Genomic DNA, 8606 nt, shown 5'->3' with positions numbered 1-8606 from the left:
TGCCAGGGTTGGAGGATTTGAGCTATAGGGAGAGGCTGAATAGACTGGAATGGTTTTCCCTCGAGCATCAGAGGCTGAGGGTGACCTTATAGAGGTTTACAAAATTATGAGGGGCATGGATAGGATAAATAGACAAAGCCTTTTCCCTGGGGTGGGGGAGTCCAGAACTATAGTGCATAGGTTTAGGGTGAGAGGGGAAAGATATAAAAGAGACCTAAGAGGCAACTTTTTCATGCAGAGGGTGGAATGTGTATGGAATGAGCAGCCAGAGGATTTGTTGGAGGGTGGTACAATTGCAACATTTAAGAGGCATTTGGATGGGTATATGAATAGGAAGGGTTTGGAGGGATATGGGCCGGGTGCTGGCAGGTGGGACTAGTTTGGGGTTGGGACATCTGGTCGGCATGGACGGGTTGGACCAAAGGGTCTGTTTCCATGCTGTACATCTCTATGACTCTAAATCAGCTTACAAGATACTCATGGTCACAATCACTGAAGTCAGGCACTGCGAGTTTGCACAAGCTTAATGTAACAAGTGAGCTGCTCTAAAAATACAAATTAAATTATTGCAGCAAACGTTTTTTGTGTTATTATTATTTGTGTAGATTTCAAAGAAACAGGGCATTCACTTTCTTCTTGATGGCCTCACTCCCTATTCCCTATTCCAGTGTTCCCTTGGCATTAGCCACGTTTCTAAGGCCTTGACAGGTGAGTTGTAAATGCAGTAGTTTGATGGATATCCACTACCTGCCTAATTTATTCTGATAAATTTACTGGAGTCGCTGGAGTCGTGCCTAGCTTTGATGGGTAATAAATTTAGAGCTCATGCTTCTGAAAGTGACTAGGGCATCTGTAAACAGCAGAGAAGGGATTTCCACGTCATGTGTTATGCCTGTGTGCTGGTATCCCACAAGATCATTTCAAGGACTATCTGGTTTTACGTAGTCAAGTAAAATGATGAGAACTGTCTCGTAGTGATTTTAGTTTCTAAACGGTTTGTTCTTCCAGAAATTTAAATCTAATATACCTTCAGAAAATATTAATTCTGTCCAAGATTGGTGATTCACGATTCCAGGCTAAATTCAGAAGCTGAGTTATTTTTCCAGCTTACAGCGTTGAAACAATTGATTAAAACAAAGAACTGCAGATGCTGGAAATCTGAAACAAAAACAGAAATTGTTGGAGAAACTCAGCAGGTCTGGCAACATCTGTGGTTGCTGTTTTTGTTTCAAAACAATTGATTTATTCATTATTCATACTGATCTTAATTTGAGCAGCAGGATCACTGAGAAGTTGTTTCTTACCAGGTCATAGTCAGTGTCATTGAAACATAGAGCAGAAAAGGAACCCATTTAGCCATTTGTGGTTATACTGGGTCTTTGAGTACATCAGATGTTTAGTAATACATCTCCACGCTTTGTCTACAACATTACAAGTTCCTCTTCCTCAAGTATCTTACCAATTTTATTTTAAAATTATTCATAAAATTAACTTCCACAATTTTTCAGGGAAAGTATTTCAGATACAAACAACTCTGAGTGAAAAAGATTCTTTTCATCCCCCTTCTAGATCTTTTTCCAATGATTTTGAGTCTATGACCTATAGTTACGAATCTACTTCTCATGATGAAAACCTCTAACTGGTCACCTTAACTTCTTCTGTTCCACAGAGTACAACCTTAACTTGACAACCTCTCCTCAATGCTGGTAATATCCTGGTAAGCGTGCTCTGTATCTTTTCTAATATATTTACATCTTTGCTGGTGCAGCACCCAGAATTGCCTACAACATGTCAGCAGATGCCTAACCAGTAGCTTACAAAATTCCACCATGATCTCTTTGTTTTATATTCCATCTCTCCATTTATAAACCTAAATAATCCAAACATCTCTCTCCTCTTTTAGAGTTAACTTCACATGATCCACTTTATTTGTGAAGGCAGGTGCAAAGTAATAATTTAATATTGTTGTCTTGCCCCTTGTTATGAGGACTTCCCTTAGATTCTTAATAGGCCCAATGTTTTCCCTAGCAAATCACAGATATCTTACATGTTTTTATAAAAGACTTTATGATTCAATTTAATATCGCCTGCTATTTTTCTCTCGCCATCTTTCTTTGTCTTCTGTATTAACTTTTTCAGTTCTGTCCTGCAATTTTCATATTCTTCTTCATTATTAACTGAAACTTCTTCCTAACTGCCATTTGCTGTAAGCCTCAATTTCCTGTTTTATTTTAATTCCTATTAAGGTATTAATTAAATCACTTCTTCTTTTTCACTGGGCTCGGAGAAAGGAAGAATCATTTTTTGGCAACTAGGTAAGTAATCTTTTAATATAAAAGGGAACAACATTTGCCTAGCTTGTGATTCTGTTAGCTTTCCCTTATGCTTGGCTGTGGTAGGGGAGACTAGTGGCTTTGTCTCATGGAACAAGCACTGACAAAGGCTGCTTCTTATCTGGCACAAAACAAGATTGCTACTGGTGAAAACATCGGCAGTGTTTGTATAGTGTATATTCTTCCCTTTCTTGGTGAAGGTGGTCAAACTGCAGCAGAAAGAATCAACAAGGGGAATTTGACTGACACGTTGAAGAAATACAATCATTGTTGGAGGTAATGTTGAGAGGTCAGGTTACTGTTACGTCTTGTTTCTAATCAAACATGCGATTCACCCACTTCTACATTATTGCTAAATTACAATACACTTCTTACACACAAGGGCTGTGGGCCTCTCAACAGTGTCCCTTCATCGAACCTTTAATCCCATTGCTGCATACAAGCCTGTTACTCAGAAAATTAATAATGTTTATCACTCAGGTATATTTATCATGGTGAGAATTATGGATAATTTATACATAGCGTTGATTGCAAATTGCACTTTCAAAAACACTTATCATACTTTCAATTAATGGTATCATTTCAAGCTCTGTGCACTTGTTAGAACATTGTTTCTGTAATTAAATTTGATATACCACTTTTAAGACTCATGGTAGAACAGTGTATTAATAAATGTTGCCCTTGGTATCAATTTGTGAAAAGAAGTAAACAAAATGTTTGATGATCATGTAACACAAGTCTATTTGTGCGCATCCCATTGCACTGGACGTACCTGTTCAATTAATGGCAGAAATCTTTTAAAAAATTCAAAGAACTGTGAAGTGGTGCTAAAAGATTCAAATTTGTATTCTATCAAAGAAATGTTGACAAATCTTGCAGTAATAAAATGCTGTTCTGAACAAAAGCAATAAACTGCTTTCTTATATAAATTTTTCAACAAGCCAGGATTGAATCTTCTATGATGAAGACATAATGTGTCATAATAATTAGGGCAACAGCTATGCTTCAGACAAAAGACAGCTTTTTAATATGCAAATTTATGCAGCCAGGGCCATTCAGATGAGGCAGATTTCTACCTCTTCTGGTAGATTCATCTTCTCTGCTAATCATCTGAAGGCTGCCAAATGTTCCCTGACACTAATGTATTACAGGTCAACAGAGACAGGTCTTCACCTATTACCCCACAACAATGTGCTCCCCTCCCCATTCCCTCTTCATCATTTGGCGCAATTACTGGCAGATGCAATCATATGCCTTGAATAGAAGCAACTGGGGCTTGTTTGCGGCTTGGATTCATTAGTAAGGAGGAGGAAGAAAGGAATAAATTACATAATTACAAAAAAACAGTGGCCGAAGCCATTTGAAACAAAGCTGATTTTGCATATGTGCATTTGGTCAGTCGTGGAATGGAGGACGTTGGGATAGTTGAAGTATGCTTCTACAGCGCAAGTTTTGGGTGTTCTCCAAAACAGATGGCTTTATATAACGCCCATTCTTCTCCTTGTCAACTGTTCTGTTCATTTATTCTTGTGTTTGATGTTTGCTTTTGTTACTTCCACACAGGGACCCCTATCACCGCTTTCCTGCAACATTTTATGATCTAAAATTTTAATTGTGCTTTTGATGGCTTTCCATCAGGGTTGACAGTACAGAAAATACAAATACTTTGATTTTTGCATCAGTTGGAATGAGTACAAAGCACCGTGAAATTAAGAGAGATCATTTAGTTTTCCCACATGCTAGCATGCTTTTCTTGGAATAAATAATATATTTATTTCTGTGCACAAAATTTACTTCATTTTAAGACAGAGGTTTAACACCTCTGCATTAGAATTAAGTACATCATAGGATAACTTCTATTGTTTGCAGTTCAATTCAACAAATAGTCACTGTTATTATAATATAATTACATTATAGTCGTTAATTTTAACATTTAAATATTCACAAATAATAATGCAATACTTAGCTTAAAATGATAGATTAATAAAGATGTGTATTGGGAATTGACCGGGGATATTTTTATAATAACTAGTTAAATTAGATTCCATTTTTATAAAGTTAGATCCTGGGGATTATTTTTTATCAGTGCTTTGAAAACAGCATTTACAAATAAGTTGACTGAATGAATCAAATTCTACAAGGAGTTACTGGATTTTCTATGTCTTTTAAACTGCTATTTCAAGGATATGATTCTATGATTTTTCAACGAAAGCCAGTGGCTTGGGAAGTGATGACCTGTTGTGGAATAGGACCAGGGCAGAAGCAATAAGATTGAAAGGCCTGAAAATAGAACTTGAAACAGAAGTTGTTTCAAAAAAAGGCTTTCATCATTGCAAAACTGAAGTTTAGAAAAGTTAGATCTCTGTACCAATTACATCCTCAAAGAAATCATTGATTTTATGACAGCCTTTATCATTCCAATTTTATCCTTTGATCTTTTCTGGTGATTATTCTTATATTTAATTTAGAAAAAAATCAAAATTAGTCATCAGCAGATATTTCTAACCATGCGACAGGTCTTTATCTATTGTCTCCTATTAACTTTATCAACAATGAGCACCCCTCTCCATTCCCACTTCATCACTTAAAATAGACATAAATAATGAGATCAATATCAAAACTATCCATCTCCTCATTTTGACAGAATACTCATTGTCTTTCACTTTGTGTCTTAACTTCTTTCCTGTTTTAAGAAAAAGTTTTTGGCTGATATGTAAAATTCAATCCACAGATTTGTTCTCAACTCCTATGATTTCTAATATAAATTCAAGCTTGAAGAAGGTGAATAGTCTTGCAAAGGTGCAGCTGAGCTAAACCTTCAGATGACCACCATTAGCACCATTTTGTATGGACTAGCTGCAGTCTTGGTCATGATAGGGTTGATTTGCTGTAACCATCCTCCTCTTAGGGTGGGTTCTACAGATCCTCTATCAGGGTGCAGTGGAGGAGCATTACAAGGTGGTCTAATAGGAAGAGACTCTTGTCTTAAACAAAATGTATTTTATTGCATGATAGCAATCAAATACAAGTTACATTGGTATGATAGACATTGCAATAAAATCTATGAGAGACCTAGATAGTTGTTTTGCCTCCTTTGAAATCTAGGGCTGCTCTGTTTTATCCTGTCCAAGTCCATATGACATTATGTGATTTGGTGAAGCTTAATGCAGTACTCAGCATTATCCTTCCAGACAATTGGACCATTACCAACTGGGCCATTAGCTCCTCTGGAAGACCCGTAGTCTCCTTAATTTCCTTTATGGAAGACTTCTTTTCCCATAGCATCACCTGGGGAAGATTTATTTTCATGAGTGTTTGTCACAGAAGGTGGTGACTCTATTGAAACAGATATTTTCTTTCTTGCAATATTTTGACTCTCTGAGACAAACAATTTCTTCTTGCCAGTATCCTGGTTTTCTGAAAAAGGCAATTTTGCCTTGATTGGGTCTTGAAACTGCAACACTTACTGTGCCACCTCAGTGATGGCTTCAGGGTGTTGTTGGCAATCTTCTTCAATCCCTGTGAGTACATCTTTATTCTCAATCTGCTGGTTACTCTGTACTAAATATATAGCATCTTTTCTTCAACTTGTTGTTTAAGATGATTGCACTCACCCCTGCGGTTGTTTCTGAATTTAAAACGGCTCTTTTTCAGTCATGTTACTGATAATTGCTTCTTGCTGAGCATGATCTCTGAAGTTAGTGCCAATTGGAAAGCAAACAAACTGATTGTTTCTCTTGGAGTTGTGTTGTTTCAGCATCTGACGTCAATTTGTTTGCATGATCCCAGCTGATGATCTCATTGAATGAGTCAGATCCCAGAGTGAAATCTGGCTCGATGGATCAGGAGTTTGATTTATCTGCAGTTGGTTAGCATGTTGATTAGTCAGTGAATATGTTCACATGAGGCTGCCAATGTTCTTTAACACAAGAACACAGGAGAAAAAAAAAACAAATTTATCAACTAATATAGTCATTTTCAAAAGGTCTTAAGATAAAAAGCAAAAATATAGCTTCAACCTTTTTGTTTGCAGCCAAAATTCTATTCAGATTCTGAATCCCAGAGAAAATCACTCCTATCTTAACTCTTTAATTTCTTACTTAACTGACTCTTTTCATTTTTCTTTCTAGAACTGCTAGAAGAATTTTACAAATTTATCCCAATTCTGATAGCCTCAATTTTTTAAAAAATCTAACAGCTTGAAAACTTCACAAACTTACCTGCTCTACCATTTGTGTAAAGCTATTCTCCTTAACTGAAAATGTTTTCTTCAGCTGGCACGAAGCTGAAAACTAATTATTTTTTTTGCATGCCATAAACTCCACAGTGTAAACATTGTAGCATGGTGGCTCAGTGGTTAACACTGCTGCCTCACAGCGCCAGGGACCTGAGTTCAATTCCACCTAGGACAACTGTCTCTGTGGAGTTTGCATGCTCTTCCCGGTGTCTACATGGGTTTCCTCCCACAGTCCAAAGATTTATAGGTTAGCTGTATTGGTCAGGCTAAATCCCCCATAGTGTCCAGGGTTGTGTAGGTTAGATGGATTAGCCATGGGAAATGCTAATCCCAGAATTGGGATTACAGAATTACAGAATTGGGTGGCGGTGGAGCATGGTGGGATGCCTTTTTGAGGGTAAATGTGAAAATGATGGGCTGAATGGCCTGTTTCCACACTGTAGGGATTCTACTAAGCCAAATGCCTTCTTGCTAATGATATCTTTTAGGTCACTCTTCCAAATAAGTCTCTATAGATATTACCCTAAAATTTGCTGGGCTAGATAAAATGAGGTTAAATTAAGTTGAATGAAATGAGAAGGAGAAAACAATGAAATCTATTGCTGACCTAATGATTAAAAAGTCATGGGTTTTAAAGTGTTTCGGTGTTTTGCTGAAGTAATCTTTGTGTTGACATTGAGTGGTACAACTCAGCAGTAATGAACGGAATGGTCATAGTAACTTTGGAAAAGCTGCAGTTTTGTATAAAACAGACACAGTGATTGAGATGTGATAATGCGGACTATTTATCAGCTGAATTTGTGCTTGTCTTCTGATTGTGCTGTGTAAATACCATACGGTGATTCAATGACATAAACATGTGAGAACAAGATGAAGTTTTTTTACATCAAAATTCATTCAAAGCAAGTGATAAGCATCCTTCTAGGGAGACGCATGCAAGTCTTGATGAGTTAATTGATCAAGCCAACATGGGAAACTGGCATGGTTATAATGTTTACCAGTTGTCAAAGCTGATCATTTGCTGGAGGCTGGATTAGAGTGTAAGTGCACAACGTCTTTGTATGGAAGGAATATAAGAAAGGCCTTACCTCACAGCAAAATATAACTAGCAGAGGGAGACTGTTTGGTCAACAACTAGAAGTTGAGATGGAGCAGATTGATCACTTGTTCCAGTCTAATCTTTGGATGAGTCAACATAAAAGGCTTCACTTGTGATCTAAGCCTTTTTCTTGTAAGATTTTTACAGTAATATTTGATGCCTACTTTGCTTTAATGAACAATATAAAGTATATTCTACTGTTAGAACTGCCTTGGGTTATTGTTAGGAGCAGAGGATGCCCAATGGTCCAGAGAAAGTGGGAATAAAAGAAATCCCATTGCCAATATTGGTCGAGTGTTTAAGGTAGGTTGAGTATGCTGGGTGTCGGGTGATTTTGGTCGGGGATTCTGACCAGAGTGAAGTCTGGAATTTGGCGGGAGTGGGTGTGGAGACAGATCACATTGGGATTGGGGAGAAATTGGTCCAGGAAGAGACTGACGTTGGGGGTGGGGATGTGTTGGATTGGAAATGGTAGGGGTTTTAGTCTGAGGGGGTTAAAGTCAGGCATCGGGGGATGGGGGTGGTCTGGTCAGGGAGTAGGGTTTGATAGGCAGTGTTCAGGTGAATCAAGTCAGGCCAAATTCAGCATTTGGGTATTAGATCCAGGTAGAGTTGGAGGTCAAGTCAGTACAGATGGGAGTCAGGGGTCCAGCCTGGCTGGAGTTGGGGGTCAAATTAGATCTAAAGAGAGGTGGTTAAGTGTCAGTGAGAGGTCAGGGTGTGGTTAGTGATAAGATGGTTGGGTGTCAATTTAATATTTGCCAAGAGTTAGAGTTGGTTTTCATTCCTCTAACTTTTCCTGGGGAGCTATTAACATAGACATATAGAACATTGGAGCAGGAACAAGTCATTTAGCCTGCTACACCATTTAACATGAACATGACTGATCCTTATCATAACGGTGTGCTCCCGATACCCCTTACCACTTTTAGCTTTT

At 37.8% G+C, this 8606-nt stretch overlaps 1 long non-coding RNA gene across 1 annotated transcript in view; it reads left to right on the top strand.

The window, feature by feature from the left end:
• The first annotated feature begins 2487 nt into the window (after window positions 1-2487).
• The window catches only part of LOC122553221, a 31812-nt gene continuing 25693 nt past the window's right edge, over window positions 2488-8606 (top strand). The window contains exon 1 of the long non-coding RNA XR_006312641.1: window positions 2488-2609. This is a non-coding gene — a long non-coding RNA (uncharacterized LOC122553221). The remainder of the gene's footprint in view (window positions 2610-8606) is intronic.

Source organism: Chiloscyllium plagiosum, chromosome 9, assembly GCF_004010195.1.
Source record: "Chiloscyllium plagiosum isolate BGI_BamShark_2017 chromosome 9, ASM401019v2, whole genome shotgun sequence".
Taxonomy (NCBI): domain Eukaryota; kingdom Metazoa; phylum Chordata; class Chondrichthyes; order Orectolobiformes; family Hemiscylliidae; genus Chiloscyllium; species Chiloscyllium plagiosum.
This window is presented reverse-complemented; position numbering and strand designations above follow the sequence as displayed.